This window comes from Ictalurus furcatus, chromosome 19 (genome assembly GCF_023375685.1).
Source record: "Ictalurus furcatus strain D&B chromosome 19, Billie_1.0, whole genome shotgun sequence".
NCBI lineage: Eukaryota > Metazoa > Chordata > Actinopteri > Siluriformes > Ictaluridae > Ictalurus > Ictalurus furcatus.
Window position 1 is genome coordinate 15,686,162 of NC_071273.1, and position 14,763 is coordinate 15,700,924.

General features: G+C 40.0%; 1 protein-coding gene across 2 annotated transcripts in view; it reads right to left on the bottom strand.

Moving 5' to 3' along the window:
• The window catches only part of cdk17 (cyclin-dependent kinase 17), a 60,408-nt gene extending 49,314 nt beyond the window's left edge, over positions 1 to 11,094 (bottom strand). For both annotated transcript variants that reach the window (XM_053649713.1, XM_053649712.1), the window contains exon 1: positions 10,778 to 11,094. The gene's annotated coding sequence lies outside the window, so the exon portion shown is untranslated. The remainder of the gene's footprint in view (positions 1 to 10,777) is intronic.
• Between the last annotated feature and the right edge of the window lie 3,669 nt (positions 11,095 to 14,763).

Here is a 14,763-nt window from a genome sequence, read left to right on the forward strand (position 1 = left end):
GGATATACAGTGAGGGAAAAAAGTATTTGATCCCCTGCTGATTTTGTATGTTTGCCCACTGACAAAGAAATTATCATTCTATAATTTTAATGGTAGATTTATTTGAACAGTGAGAGACAGAATAACAAAAAAAAATATCCAGAAAAACGCATGTCAAAAATGTTATAAATTGATTTGCATTTTAATGAGGGAAATATGTATTTGACCCCTCTGCAAAACATGACTTAGTACTTGGTGGCAAAACCCTTGTTGGCAATCACAGAGGTCAGATGTTTCTTGTAGTTGGCCACCAGGTTTGCACACATCTCAGGAGGGATTTTGTCCCACTCCTCTTTGCAGATCTTCTCCAAGTCATTAAGGTTTCGAGGCTGACGTTTGGCAACTCGAACCTTCAGCTACCTCCACAGATTTTCTATGGGATTAAGGTCTGGAGACTGGCTAGGCCACTCCAGGACCTTAATGTGCTTCTTCTTGAGCCTTTGTTGCCTTGGCTGTGTGTTTTGGGTCATTGTCATGCTGGAATACCCATCCACAAGCCATTTTCAATGCCCTGGCTGAGGGAAGGAGGTTTTCACCCAAGATTTGACGGTACATGGCCCCGTCCATCGTCCCTTTGACGCGGTGAAGTTGTCCTGTCCCCTTAGCAGAAAAACACCCCCAAAGCATAATGTTTCCACCTCCATGTTTGACGGTGGGGATGGTGTTCTTGGGTCATAGGCAGCATTCCTCCTCCTCCAAACACGGCGAGTTGAGTTGATGCCAAAGAGCTCCATTTTGGTCTCATCTGACCACAACATAAATATGCGGTTTGGGACGCAACCATGCTCTCTTGTTCGCCATAAAATGTTGAGCACTGCCATGTGTGATTGTATCCTATCGCAAAATGCGGTGAAAACTCTCACACGACGTTAATAATGTGATTAAGGTGTTTACATGTCGGTAATACACGTCGATAATGCGACAAAAACAAGAGTACTCAACATGTCTTAATTCAATTAGTGCTTACTTCGAGTATGACCTTAATCAGATTAAGGTAATTAAAAATTGCTGTTTACATGGTAGTTTCTTAATCAAAGTATCGTCTTAATCAGGTTAAGAGTGGATTGTTGTCCTTGTAAACGCACTGACTTTCTGTTTGGCATCTTCATGGTCATTTTCATACACGAGTTCTGAAAGTCCACTGGATTAGAGTAGAAGTGGTACATCTCTCTCCCACTCTCTCTCTCTCTCATGTGAACCTTTCAACAAAATCTAGATCAAAGATCTGCACAGTTTGAAAGGGTACATGGCATAGCATGATAATACAAGGAACAGGATTTGTGATTCCAGTTAACAATATTGTATTCTGCACAATTTGCTCACCATTCCAAGATGGTATGTTACTGTCTCACTGACAGGTAGACAAATACCATACCAATCATGGTATAATCTACATCATCTTCAGATGTTGCAGTGCATTATGGGGATTTCGACATTACTTAGTACGGTGCATAATGGTGGGATTTTACACAGGACTTCAAAATGGCAGACAAAACAAAATATTTTGTTTTCCAAAATAGTGGAAATGTTGTGAACAGAACGCAGTTTTAGACAGTTAGTCTCAAAATGTTAACATTCAGCAGTCTTCAAATGACAGGCTGTACCCTGGGACCCTCAGCCCAAGGCCAACTGGATGAATTTGCATTCGCAAAACACAAGGCAAAGTGCCAAGCTTTAGGTGAGAGATATAATCAGTACAAACCTACAGCAAGAAGACTGAAACTGTCGAAACCTGCAAGGTGTATAGACGATATATCTGATTATGTGCCTTCACTGATTATGTGCCCTTCATTATGCAGTGCAATGACAGGTATGTGGACGCTTTCTGGCCCAGCACAACAAGTCTCAAATCAGTCCTGAAGCCACTAGGGATTGAAACTATACTCAGCTTCAATGCAGAGCACAAAAAACACAAGGGTGACTGGTTACTTTCAGAAACCAGTCTTTAAGATGGGAGATAAGCGAAAGAACGCTGCTGTTTAAAAGGCGGATGAATTCCTGCTATTGATGAGGCTGGCCGGAGGGCCGAGGGAGAGGGAAAGGTTTAAACCAGGCGAACCGTGTTCCCCTGGAAACTCACACCCTCATGTGAACAAGGCTTGAGTGTGCATGTGTCTCTCCATACAGGACCAGACTGAAAAGAGGGGGAAAGACAAATGGAAGTGAATGGTTGAGGTTGGCAGTTGAAGTAAAGACCGAAAGACAGAGAGGGAGGGAAACGGTTCAGAGATTTATCCCTTTGCAATGGTTACAGTTTAATAATAGCTGAATAGTTATAAAACTATGTAGAGCAGCAGTACTCAAACTTCTTGCAGTAAGACACTTCTTCTAGAGTAATAGAATTCTCAAGGACAGCAGCCTTATGGCCACAGACTTAGTTTTACAGACAATAGGGCAAATAATGGATTGTATGAAATAATATTCAAAACTTTTCAGTCCCTCCAAGATTTTACTAATCAGAAATTAACAAAAAATCAAGCCAACTCCGCAATATTCAGAGGAGCTCGCAATTTTTCAAAATTGACGTGGATTTTCCACAGATTTGGGCAAAAACTCAGTGAATCATTATCACTACTTCCGGGTTTTACATTTACTGCCCTTGGAAGACGCCCATATCCAGAGCAACTTCCATTTATCTCATTTATACAGGTGAACAATTGAGGGTTAAGGGCCTTGCCCAAGGGCCCAACAGTGGTAGCTTGGCAGTGCTGGGGCTTGAACTCCTGACTTTCTGATCAGTAACCCAGAGCCTTTAACCACTGAGCCACGACTGCTCCATGGTTTTACTTTTTTAATTTAATTTAGACTTAAGTTAAGTCAAGTTGGTTTTTAGTCATCAAGTTTTAGATGAGCCTCTTTCCTTTCAAACAACCACTCTAAGCTTACAATTAAATAATACCCATAATAACACTGATACTAGTCGATAACAATTCTACCACCGTAAGGTGATCATGTAAAAAACAACACAGAGACCCCCAGAAAATTCATCACTGACCACTGGGGGTACCCGGACCCCACTTTAAGAACTATGGATACACAGTAATAAAGCCTATCATGATTATAATTAAGTTATAGAGACTGTTACTTTGGAAAACTGTTTGGGAGACAGATGGCTGTTTATGAAGACACACACAAAGTCCATTTCAGTGAAGGAAAAAGATCTGTGATGCTCCTGTTGCTTAGCACGGACAGAAAGAATGTAAACAATGTGCACGGAGTGGCAATGAGCTCATTCCACTGTGTAAACTACCCCCCCCCCAAACTCGCACACAAAAACAGTCCGTTGATAATCAGTGTGCATGTGTGTGTCTGTGCCTAAATATTTTTGAGTCAGCAGCGTAATGTAGCTATTTGGTCATATTCAGGTGTGCAAACAAAATCCAGGCCATGGTTTGGTGTCGAATATCTACATTTTCAGTAGCTATGCTTCCATTCATGTTGTGAATTTGACTTGTGCAAAAAGTTTGACTATTGCATAAAAAATTAGCAAATAAAGCACAGTTTCCATCCCCATGTGTTGAAGAGAACAAAATCATCACTTCCAGGGAAACTGGCGCAAAGTATCAATATAAACGGCAGTCGTTGCAGCCGGGGAAACCACTGCGGATCTTTATTTTCCAATATAATAAATTGCTTGCTCTTCAGAGCGTGCAGATGAAACGCTAATCACAAACCTTGTGTTATCTTGCGATAGGAGATGTATAGCTGGTATTCGGGAACCGAATTGTGTGAGACAGTTCTGGGAGGTTATTATACCAAAACATTCATTCAAAAATTATGTTCAAAAATGTTTGGACCTCGTCGTCTATCCAAATTTAGCTCTCCGCCATGTTCGCTTTTCTGCGCCAATTATCCAATCACATGATTTGTTTTGCAAAGTCGCATGACTTTTATACACATCGAGGAATTTATTCGGTAAATGTGTTTACATTGAAACTTATGTGCAGGTCTTCTTATTGAATAGAATAAATAAATAAATAAATAAATAAATAAATAAATAAATAACTGTTTGTTTATCTGCCTCAATTGACCACACAAGTTGCTTATTCGCATCTGGTGTCTCTTTCCAGCGCTTTCTAATGCGATATCCCCAAGTTTGTATAAAAATACGTGGATGGAAACATAGCTAATGGAATCCTCAGACATATGAATACATAATTTTTTATTAAGAAATGACATGGAAAAGAGGTGGATCTGGAGGTGTCTGATATGGGGGTGTTGAGCTTGAGAGCTGCATACAGCAGGAAAAGGGGGACAGAGAGGCCCTATGTGAACAACGAATAGGCAGTGGATGGCACTGTGATGACTGTGTGTGTGTGTGCAAAATGTGGACGTAGGCCGACTCTCAGCGATAGTATACAAAGGAATAATTCATAACTTATAGGGGTGGGTAAAGGGGTTGGACCAAGGATGGGTTAACTAACACACACATGTTCAGTATGAGCGGGGCTAATATTAAATTTTAAAGTTCAAGAAAATATAATGGAAAATTGTAAATAATTTACATTATATATATATATATATATATATATATATATATATATATATATATATATATATATATATATATATATGTTTGGTATCAAACATGAGTGCTACACTAGACATTCAGCCAAGTTTGAATAAAATAAGGCAGAAATATCCAATATAGGGTTATTATAGTACGCTGCACTTGCTTTTACTCGCCAATTAGCTTTCTCTTGCTAGGCTGTTCATTCCAGAACATTTAAGCACAAGCACACAGTTTTAATAAAACCTACCTGAGCAGTATATGACTGAAGAAGGTAAAGCTGAATCAAGCGATACCCAGGATTAGGATGGCATGATTTACATCAAAAGGGTTCTACCAAATAAGTACAGGCATTAGAAAGTCCCCAATAATTTGTACATGCATAGTAAGTGTGCACAAGGCCTAAGAAAGCACAAATGCAAATCACAGATTTAAGTTTTCTGGGGCTTTAAAATGAGATTCTCTTTGATGAAAATCAACATTTAAAAAAAAATTCAAAAGGAAGGCTTTGCTAAAATTATGACAAGAACTCACTAATGCATTCTCTACATGGTTGAAATTGCCTCCATTGAACGTGATGTGAAGTTACGGGTTAGATTTGGAAGCCAAACGCCTAGCAGCTGCCCAAAGTTCACATGTCTGCAGATCAGCGAGTATGGTTGAATGAGACACTTTGCTGAGCTAGTTAATGTAAAAATGACTCAAAACAAAAACACACAGACTAAAGGCTAATCAGGTGTACCAAGTCACACAAACATATCATGTTATCTCAGTGAATCTGTCAGAAAATAGTGCTTTCTAAACTCATTCAGAAAGTCATGAGCTGACTTCCCGTGAGGTGAGTGCATTTCTACTTACTGAGACACAAGATCTAAATCTACTTAAAAGCACAAGTAGGTCAAGATGGCTGAATCCCTCAATCAGAAATGTTACATGGAAACTTATGGTGCGTATATCCTGCTCATAAATGATATTGAAAGACACCAGAGCAACAAGCACCACCCGTCTTCAGTAATTAAATACAACCAGTTAGTTTTTGGTTGGCTGCCCACTGCTAGGGTTTGCAAGGATATGATAAATGATTAAGGTCCTTGGATAACAACAGCATCTTAAGGGTATACTATTTAAGCACCACAGCTAGTAATACAAGCTCAACTAATACAACTAATTCAGTGCAAGACATTCTGCACAGCAGACTACAATACTCATATGAGTAGGAGCATGTATGTGGATGTGTGTGTGTAGGTGTTGTAAGAGAGTGTACGAGAGAGGAAATGTTGTCATTGGCAACTGGGAGTTTCCTACATGGTAGACTACTGAAAGGAGCTCTGGCGCACAAAAAAAAAAAAAAAAAAAAAAGCCCTCTTACCAACATGAACTAATAAAATGTGTGCAAAGCGTTACACAAACAGTTCTTTATTAAAACAATATATCACCTAGATATATTTTACAATTCAAATACCAAAACCTGGAAAAAGATCACTATGCACGGAGAAATTGTTCAATCTAATTTCTAACGCATATGCATGATTACAAATACCACAGACAACAAGTTAAAGATGATAGTTCCTCAATCAAATAAATTTGTAAATTTAGCTGCAAATCTGTACAATTCAAAAGTACACTACTACTTCCTCAGAGCGAAGTATTTGTGGTTGTGTTACCAACATGCTTAAAGTGGCTCAAAATAAATACTGAAAGCCTTGGTTTTAGCCCGACTGTGCAGGGATACTATTTAAAGTGTACTCTATTGTAGAATCTAATGTATAGCTCCAGTGTTGGGAAATTAGCTATAACTCCATAAAAAAACAGTTTTGGTAAGAAGTTCTCTCTCTCTGTCTGTCTGTCTCATCCTCAGACCTTTAGTATTAGTGTAACACTTGCAGATTTTAATTCATGTTATACAACTACATATTTCAAATACTGACAGAATTCAGCAACATCCATTAAAATGAGTAAAATGGTTTTCTTTTCTTCTCCTATAAAACAGGGACATCCTAGTGTGTGTGGTAATCACACATCTGCCACAGATGCAGTGGATAGAGACCGAGGCTGAAAAATTGTGCCGTATTCCATCAAAAACTTGTGTGTGATCAAATTGTACAACTGTATCAATACAAGCATGTACTGGTTGAAGAGCAAATATCCAATTTGATTAACATAACAAGCTGGAAATTTGAGTAACAGGATTATTTTTGAAACATTCCAAACTCAGGCCAGTCACTCAGAATTAATGAAATGGTTTCGGGTCATAAAGAATACGTGTGATGTAATCTCACATCAAGATCCATTTTTGGTGGTAATCTAGTGTCTGAATGCATTAAAAAAATTTCATAAATTTCATTGCTTAGGATGGTAACAGTAAAATGTAGCAATGAAGTGTGTGTCAAGCTATGTGGCAAGCTAATGGTCCATACTGTCAACTCCGAGAGAGAGAGAGAGAGAGAGAGAGAGATAGCTTGGGTATCGCTTTAGCATCTATCGCCCATTGACCTTCTGTTACCAGCTCAGGTTACGCCGTGTCTGCTTGTCTCTTCCTCACACACTCTCACAGATAAAAGAAAACAGTGCTAATCAATGTGTGACTGATAGGCAAGCATTTCTGAGCCCACTTTCTTTCCTTTCTTCTGCTGTCACAGCATTTTTGGGTTAATCATCACTGAACCCTGTTACATTATAAGCATACTGTCTGAAAGAAAAAAAAAAAAACAAGTGGAACCCCCCCCCAAAAAAAAACAGCTTATCAGGGTGCCTGGATGCATAATTTCCTGATACATGATATGCATCACACCTTCTTGATTTAAGACCTTGTCATGGTAAGGGGGCTTATGCACTTTAGTGAACTTCAGAACTGTGCCCCCAGGAGCTTAATTCCCCCTGTAAGGCTGCCCTTAATTAAACAGATCTCAGGTGAGAGGTCAGAAAAAGAGAAATTATTGTGTGATCCAAGTGCACCCTATACTAGATTAGGGTTACTGGGACCCACCCATGTAGACAGGATCGGGGATGGTTTCCACAGGCAGACCATCGTGAAGGAAAACTCTGACTGTGCATATGAACCAAATAATAGTATTCAGCAGAGTATTTAGCCTTCTTCAAGAAAGTGGAGCAGGTGTTCATGAAGGTACTTCATGCTGACTCCATAGTGCTACTGAGGAACTTCAATGATTATGTTGGGAATATGTTGGGAATGCAAAAAGGCATGATTGGGAAAATAGATTGAATATCAACAGTAAAATGTTATTAGACTTCTGTGCAAGCCACAGTTTGTTTGAATGCAAGGTTGCTCATGAATATACATGGTACCAAAGCACCTTGGGCAAAAGGTGAATGACAGATTTTGTGATTGTTGCAACACATGGACAGAACAGCATGCCCAGCCTCTGCCAAGCAAGTGCAGGGGTGTGTTTACCTCTACCGATATTGTTGAATGATGAAAGGAGCTCTGTGAGGAACTCTTCATCCTACCCTCTCTTTGAGACGCATTGGCAGAATTCTCTAATGTTTCGGCGTCCATCACTGGTGGCTGAGGTTACTATGATGGTTTGATGAGAATCGAACTGTAGATGCTGAATCTCAAGGCACTGAACATGGGTGGGGTTGTATAGTACCGCTGCATGGAGATAAGTGGAAGTGCCTTTGGGATAGCAAACTGAGATAGTGGTCGCTAAAAAAGATGGACCAGAGTGTTTTCTCCAATTATAAGGGAATTACACTCCTCAAACTCCTAGGAAAAGTGTGTCAGGGGTCTGGAGAGGAAACAATACAGGTTCTGACCAAGCCATGGAACATATGCTAATCCAATCGACATGCCTACAGACCTATCATGGTGTGTCTCGACATCTGTTACAGGAGGTACTGCAGGAGTGTGGGGTATCTGGGTCACCACTTCATGCAATCTTGTGTCTGAATGCAGGGAGATGCATGTTCACTTTCTTGGCATTACATCCAGTATGGGGGGACAGAAGGAATATCCCTGTTATTTGCAGATAATTTTGTTCTCTTGACACAATCCAAAGTGGACTTCCAACTAGCAATCAAATGTTTCATTGCTTAATGTGAAGTGGCAGTGTTGACACTCAGCACCTCCAAGTCTGAGGCCATGGTTCTCTGCTGGAAAAACTTCACCACTCCTGGTGGAGGAGTTTAAGAACTTGGGATCTTATTCAGGAGTTATGGAAAAAGATGAGTTGCAAAGTCAACAAACGGATAAGGTAATTAGCGACTGCAGGCAATAGAAACAAGTTCCTCCACAGGGTTGCTAGGCTTCTCTCTGTGATAGGGTGATCTGCAATCCAAGAGAGCCTCTGACTAGAGCCACTGCTACTCTGAATCAAGAGGAGCCAGCTGATGTAGTTGAGGTACCTTACAAGGATACCCACCAGTTGGCTCCCACTAAAGCAACATCAGGCATGTCTCACTGGATGGAGACCCTGGGGAAGACCCAGGACCAGCTTGAAAGATTCTCTCTCATAGTTGGTTTGGAACCTCTGGGGATTCCCAGCAATAGAAGTCTGGGCTGCTCTTCTCAGGCTCTTCGAAACCAACTAAATTAATCACAATATATCATTTTGCCACAATACAGCCTCTAAAATGGAAAGGTAAGTAAGTAAACAGCCCTACTCGGTCTCTTCTCTTCCAAACAGTCTGAACCAGAAATTAAGTCATAGGTTTGTTATGATGTAACAAAAGAATAAGAAAACAGTAAAAGTGATTGTTTTCTTAACACAAACAGGCAGGAATATTTGAATGACTAAGTGGCAAAATGATTTTGTGTTACAGGCAGTAGATAATCAAATACAATAAACAGAAAACAAAAGACTCTGAAGCAACAAAGAATGCTGAAAATGTCTACTGCTTTTCTGCAACTGGAGCACATCTACACATGCGACCCACATGCGAATCCCAGTTTCCTTACGTTCTCACTTCCCCTTCTCCAAAAAGACGCAATAACTCTAGCCCTTTTACCCTGTGGGTCACGTTACAGACTACTGGAGGCTAATACTGGAGAATACCGGACTCCGAGGCATGTATACACACAAACACACACACATCCACAGAGTAACATCACACATCTCTTGATTTGGATCATTTGTGCACCGGCTGCATGCCAGGCTGCTGAAAGCACCCTCATTTCCATCTGAAGGGCTGCAGAGAAAGAGCTGGGCTCACACACAAAAAAAACCTGGCCACCAGCCCATTCTGACACCAGCAATAGTAACTCTCTCTCTCTCTCTCTCTCTCTCTCTCTCACACACACACACACACACACACACACACACACACACACACACAACATTGCTGAACACGCTCATCCATATCCAATATTCCTATAATTTACACAGCACATCTGAACCTAAACCCCCAGAGCGTTGTGCATCACTGTTTTTCTATGCATCACTGGCAGTACACACCAGCTGTCAGTCAACAAAATGAACAGCACAGGTTGCATAAACACAGCTCAGCATGCACTGCGCTGTAAAGTGACATTTACTCTTCCCTTAATTACTAGCCAGTACATCTGGATGCAGTCATAAACCAGGCCTGTAACTTGTTATTAAAAGACTATCCCTGAGAATGAGCAATTCCTGTTATGGTGAAAGACCGGAAGAGGAAGAATAAACGTGATGCGGTGCTCATTAAAAGGACGTTAAACGGTAGTGACGTAAGGATGCACCACGCTACGCAACACTTTCTGTCCAAAATTATAAACCGCATGTCTACTTACTAAACGCTTTGACAAGTTAAAGGAGTTTCATGAAGTACACACACAGTCCAAAACTGCCACAAATTCACTGGTATATCCCCATCAAGTGTCTCCGGACAGAGTCGATATTTTGTCGCGACAGAATTCAACAGCTGAATAAACACCTTTTTGAGGCAAAAGGCTTTCATAATGCCGTTTATTAATCCAACAAACGAAAAAATACCCGACATGAACGTGACAAATGTGTTTGTTATGGTAAACAGACAGGACGCGAGTAATGTTTCAAGTAAAATGGTGTTTAAATGGACGAGAATAAAGATAAGTCGGTGAAAGCTCCCGCTATGCTACAGTGTAACTCGCTGACACAGTCGCCTTAACGTTACACTGTATGTATGTATGTATGTATGTATTTATTTATTTATGTACGTATGTATGTATGTATCCTGGTTGCGTTGTGTTGTAGACAGCAAAAAAAAAACATGAACCACTCGTAGGCAAAAAATGCTATTAAACGCACTTACCAGAAATTAAAAGAGCCGCTTAGACCAGAGTACCAGCCCTCGGCTACTTCTTTCTCGCAGGCCGGATGCCGTCTTTTCTCCCCACACCACTCCTCGGGTATTGTAGATTATCGCGGTTTGTGAGGACCTTTACCGCCTTAACGCTTAAACCTGCACTAGGGATATTTCACTCAAAGCACAAACGATTCCGCTTGTGATAAACACGCTCCGACCGAGTGTGTTTTCTTTATGGGTTTCGCTTGAACTCCGGCGGATACTGAAACAGGTCGGGTTGCTCTGGTTGCTGCCTGTCTCTACTGACGCCTCCGCCTAGTGGGGCGACATGGGAGGAAGAGGAAAAGCTTGTCTTTATTATTAACGCTAGTTAAATTGATAAAGTGCACCACCTGCAGGAAGAGCGGAGTAATTCAATACTGGAAATATAGAGCGGTGAAGGGATGACGTCATTTTGTACCGGAACCCGGAAGTTAGCATCGCACTCCTGGTTTCCCACTGAAGCTAAAGCAGGGATGAGCCTGGACAGTACCTGGATGGGAGACCTCCTGGGGAAAACTAAGGTTGCTGCTGGAAGTGGTATTAGTGAAGCCAGCAGGGGGCACTCAAGCTGTGGTCTGTGTGGGGCTTAATTCCCCAGTATAGTGACGGGGATGCTATACTGTAAAAATAGCACCGTCTTTCGGATGACACGTTAAACCAAGGTCCTGATTCTCTGTGGTCATTACAAATCCCAGGATAGTTATTGTAAAAGAGTAGGGGTTTAAACCCGGTGTCCTGCCGAAATTCCCCCATTGGCCCTTCTCTATCATGGCCTCCTAATAATCTCCATCTGTGAATTGGCTACATCACTCTCTCCTCTCCACGAATAGCTGGTGTGTGTTGGGTGTTCTGGCGCAATATGGTTGCAGTCGCATAATCCAGGTGGATGCTACACACTGGTGGTGGTTGAGGAGATTTCCCCCCATACAATGTAAAGCGCTTTGAGTGTCTAGAATAGTGCTCTATATATATATATATATATATATATATATATATATATATATATATATATATATATATATATATATATATATATATATGTAACTAACTAACTAACACTGGTTCCCTTGACAAAAACCCATTAAGATTTCCACATAGGCTTTTGGCTTTTCACAAAAAATAAGCTCTGTGATCAACACAAGTTTACAGTACTAACACGTTTTGTCCATCAAGATAATTTTAACAAATAAACACAACTTTTATGAAGTTTGAGGCCTAAATACAATCGCCAGAAATAAAAAGCTATAACCTATAAACGAACTACACCACAGTCGCTCGACTTCAACGACACCATCTCTAAGCTTCCGGCAAGTTTTCCAAACCTGAGTTTTTTAAAAATTCCATAATACATATTAACTCTGTTGGGTATAAAAGGTAACATTAACATAAACAGTAAACAAGAAATGTATTTTTGTTGACTCTGGGTATTGTGCTAAAGCTAGCGGCATCACATTAGGTTTAATGTCCTTGACAATGGCTGTAGTCCCATTTAGCAACTTGTTAGCAACTGCCTTTTTCAATACATGTAAAATCTTTTAAAAATCTAGTGACGGGCGCTTTCAAAACACTGCTTCATGAAGCTTTGAAACCTTTATGAATCTTTTGTTCCGAATCAATGGTTTGGAGCGTGTATCAAACTGGCCAAGTCATGTGATTTCAGCAAACGAGGCTTCATTACAACACACTGGCTACATTTACATGCAACCAAATAATCTGATAGCAATCCGATTTAGGGCTCAATCAGACTGAAAAACCTTCATGTAAACACCTTTATCGATCCTAATGAAATTTCGGCTGGATCGGAAGGGGTGGTTAATTCCTTTTCTAATCCGATCAAGAGGGAAAAATGACCATGTAAACACTTGAATCCAATTATTTTCTTAATCAGATTCAAAAATACCTTGTGCACGTGTGCAGTGCAATGGTGTGTATGTTCACGTCTTACGTCTAAAATATGGCGTCCAGCGGAAAGAACTGGTCAATGGAGGAGACAAAATATTTGTTGAACATACAAAAAAAAAAGATTGTCGTGAGACTGGACAGAAGAAAAGTTTGTAATAACAATCTCTTCAAAGAAGTGTTCAAGGAAATGCAGTTTGAAGGATTCAGTCAGGCAGTAGAACAAATTAAAATGATTAAGTTTTGGGGGGGAAAAACTGACAAATGTTTATATATGTCAACAAAGCAAAAAAAAATCCTATTAGGTCATTTGGTGTCATGTCCATGGCTTTCTTTCTCCGCTATTATATTGTTGGCATGACAACAGACGCTGTACGCTGTGCGCTTACGCAGAAACTTTGTTCGAATACATATAATGCATATATAAATGAATATTTAAATCGGAATTGCAATGTTTAGGGAACATATAAACAGATCTGCAAACGGATTGAATTCATTCGGATTGACGAAAATGGGTGCATGTAAACATACCCAGTGTTTCGATACGGTTCGAAATTTTGATGGTTCGCCGCTAGGGGGTGTTGATCTCCAGGTAAAACAATGAACCAGTGTTTAATAGATAATTTGAACTGTTCTCCGTTCAGTTTTATTATGTAGGTTTACAAAACTGAAATGATTCAATAGTGTTTGTACTGATCCATGGTCAGTTCTCGCCTCAGGACGCCTTGTTAATCATCTGAGGTGAAATCCCACCAAATTTCCTGATAAAAATAAAAAAAGACATGACCAGATGTTGTGGGTTATTACATATGCGAGAGAGAATTTAGACAGTTTATTATTTATTTATTTATTATGCAAGCGAGCGAGAGAGAATATGAACATTTATTAATCTTCATTTTTCATGACCAAAATAACCTTTAGTTATTCACAGTGAGGAGCCTACAGGTTACAAAACCAAGCTCATGTAGTTGTCAGACAGAAAAAAAAAACACAATAATAATTTTTAAACAACACACACACATTTTTTAATGGCTCTTACAACGATGTGTTCTTCCTTGTTTGACACAAACAACATGTAGGTTATAATTCGTCAACGCTTGTCTGAATCGTTGTCACGGTTATTTTGGATAAACACATGCAAGTGACCACTAGGTGGCACATTTGCTTGAACTGTTTCAGTGTTCCACGAAGCCTCGCTCTGCTCACCACTAAAAAAATCACGAGTCGGGTATTACTGCTGTATTTTATGTCGTAGAATAAAACGTGAAAATATTTTTGCGCTTTTGTTCAGCACAGACCTTATTTCAGGCTTTTAACTAAAATCCCATTCAAAAAAACCACTGACAACGGACGATGGAACCGGAAGGGCTAAAATGCTAACTCGTTTCCGGGTTTCGGCATTACAAAATGACGTCATCCCTTAACCACGCAATTCCCCGCAAAAGTGCGCCCTCTGCTAGACACATGTCAACACTGCGAATGATCTTGGGTTGCAAGGCTTGAATTAATTCACTTTGTAGATCACCATCTGCGTTAGTTCATTTGTTCATTCATTCATTCCCCTGCTGAAAAAAAACATCATAGAAACCAGCACAGAAATTCTAATGGTTTCCTCTACAAATACCATTACAAACCATCAGCTGTTAAGAATTACCAATTGTCAAATGTGTTCTATTGGTCCTTACTCGTATACACAAGACATAACATTCCACCAATAGAAGGCAACAAATTACCAATAGAGACTCACAGGGACCATTAAAATTAATACAATTCCCATTATAACCATTAAAACCATTACAAATTTTATGAGGGATTCTACTGTGGGGTTTTTTTCATCAGGGTCATTCATTCATTGACATTAACCACTTTGTGCTGGAACCTGGATTCCATACTATGGAAACATACAATCTAACCCTAGAAACCAGAGAACCCTGAGGAAACCCATGCAGACAATGCGAGCACAGAAACTCCACACAACTCCACATGTTTTAGTCAATAGTAAGGCATACTATGAGGCATTTTAAAATATTCCTTTTTTTATTGCAGAAGCA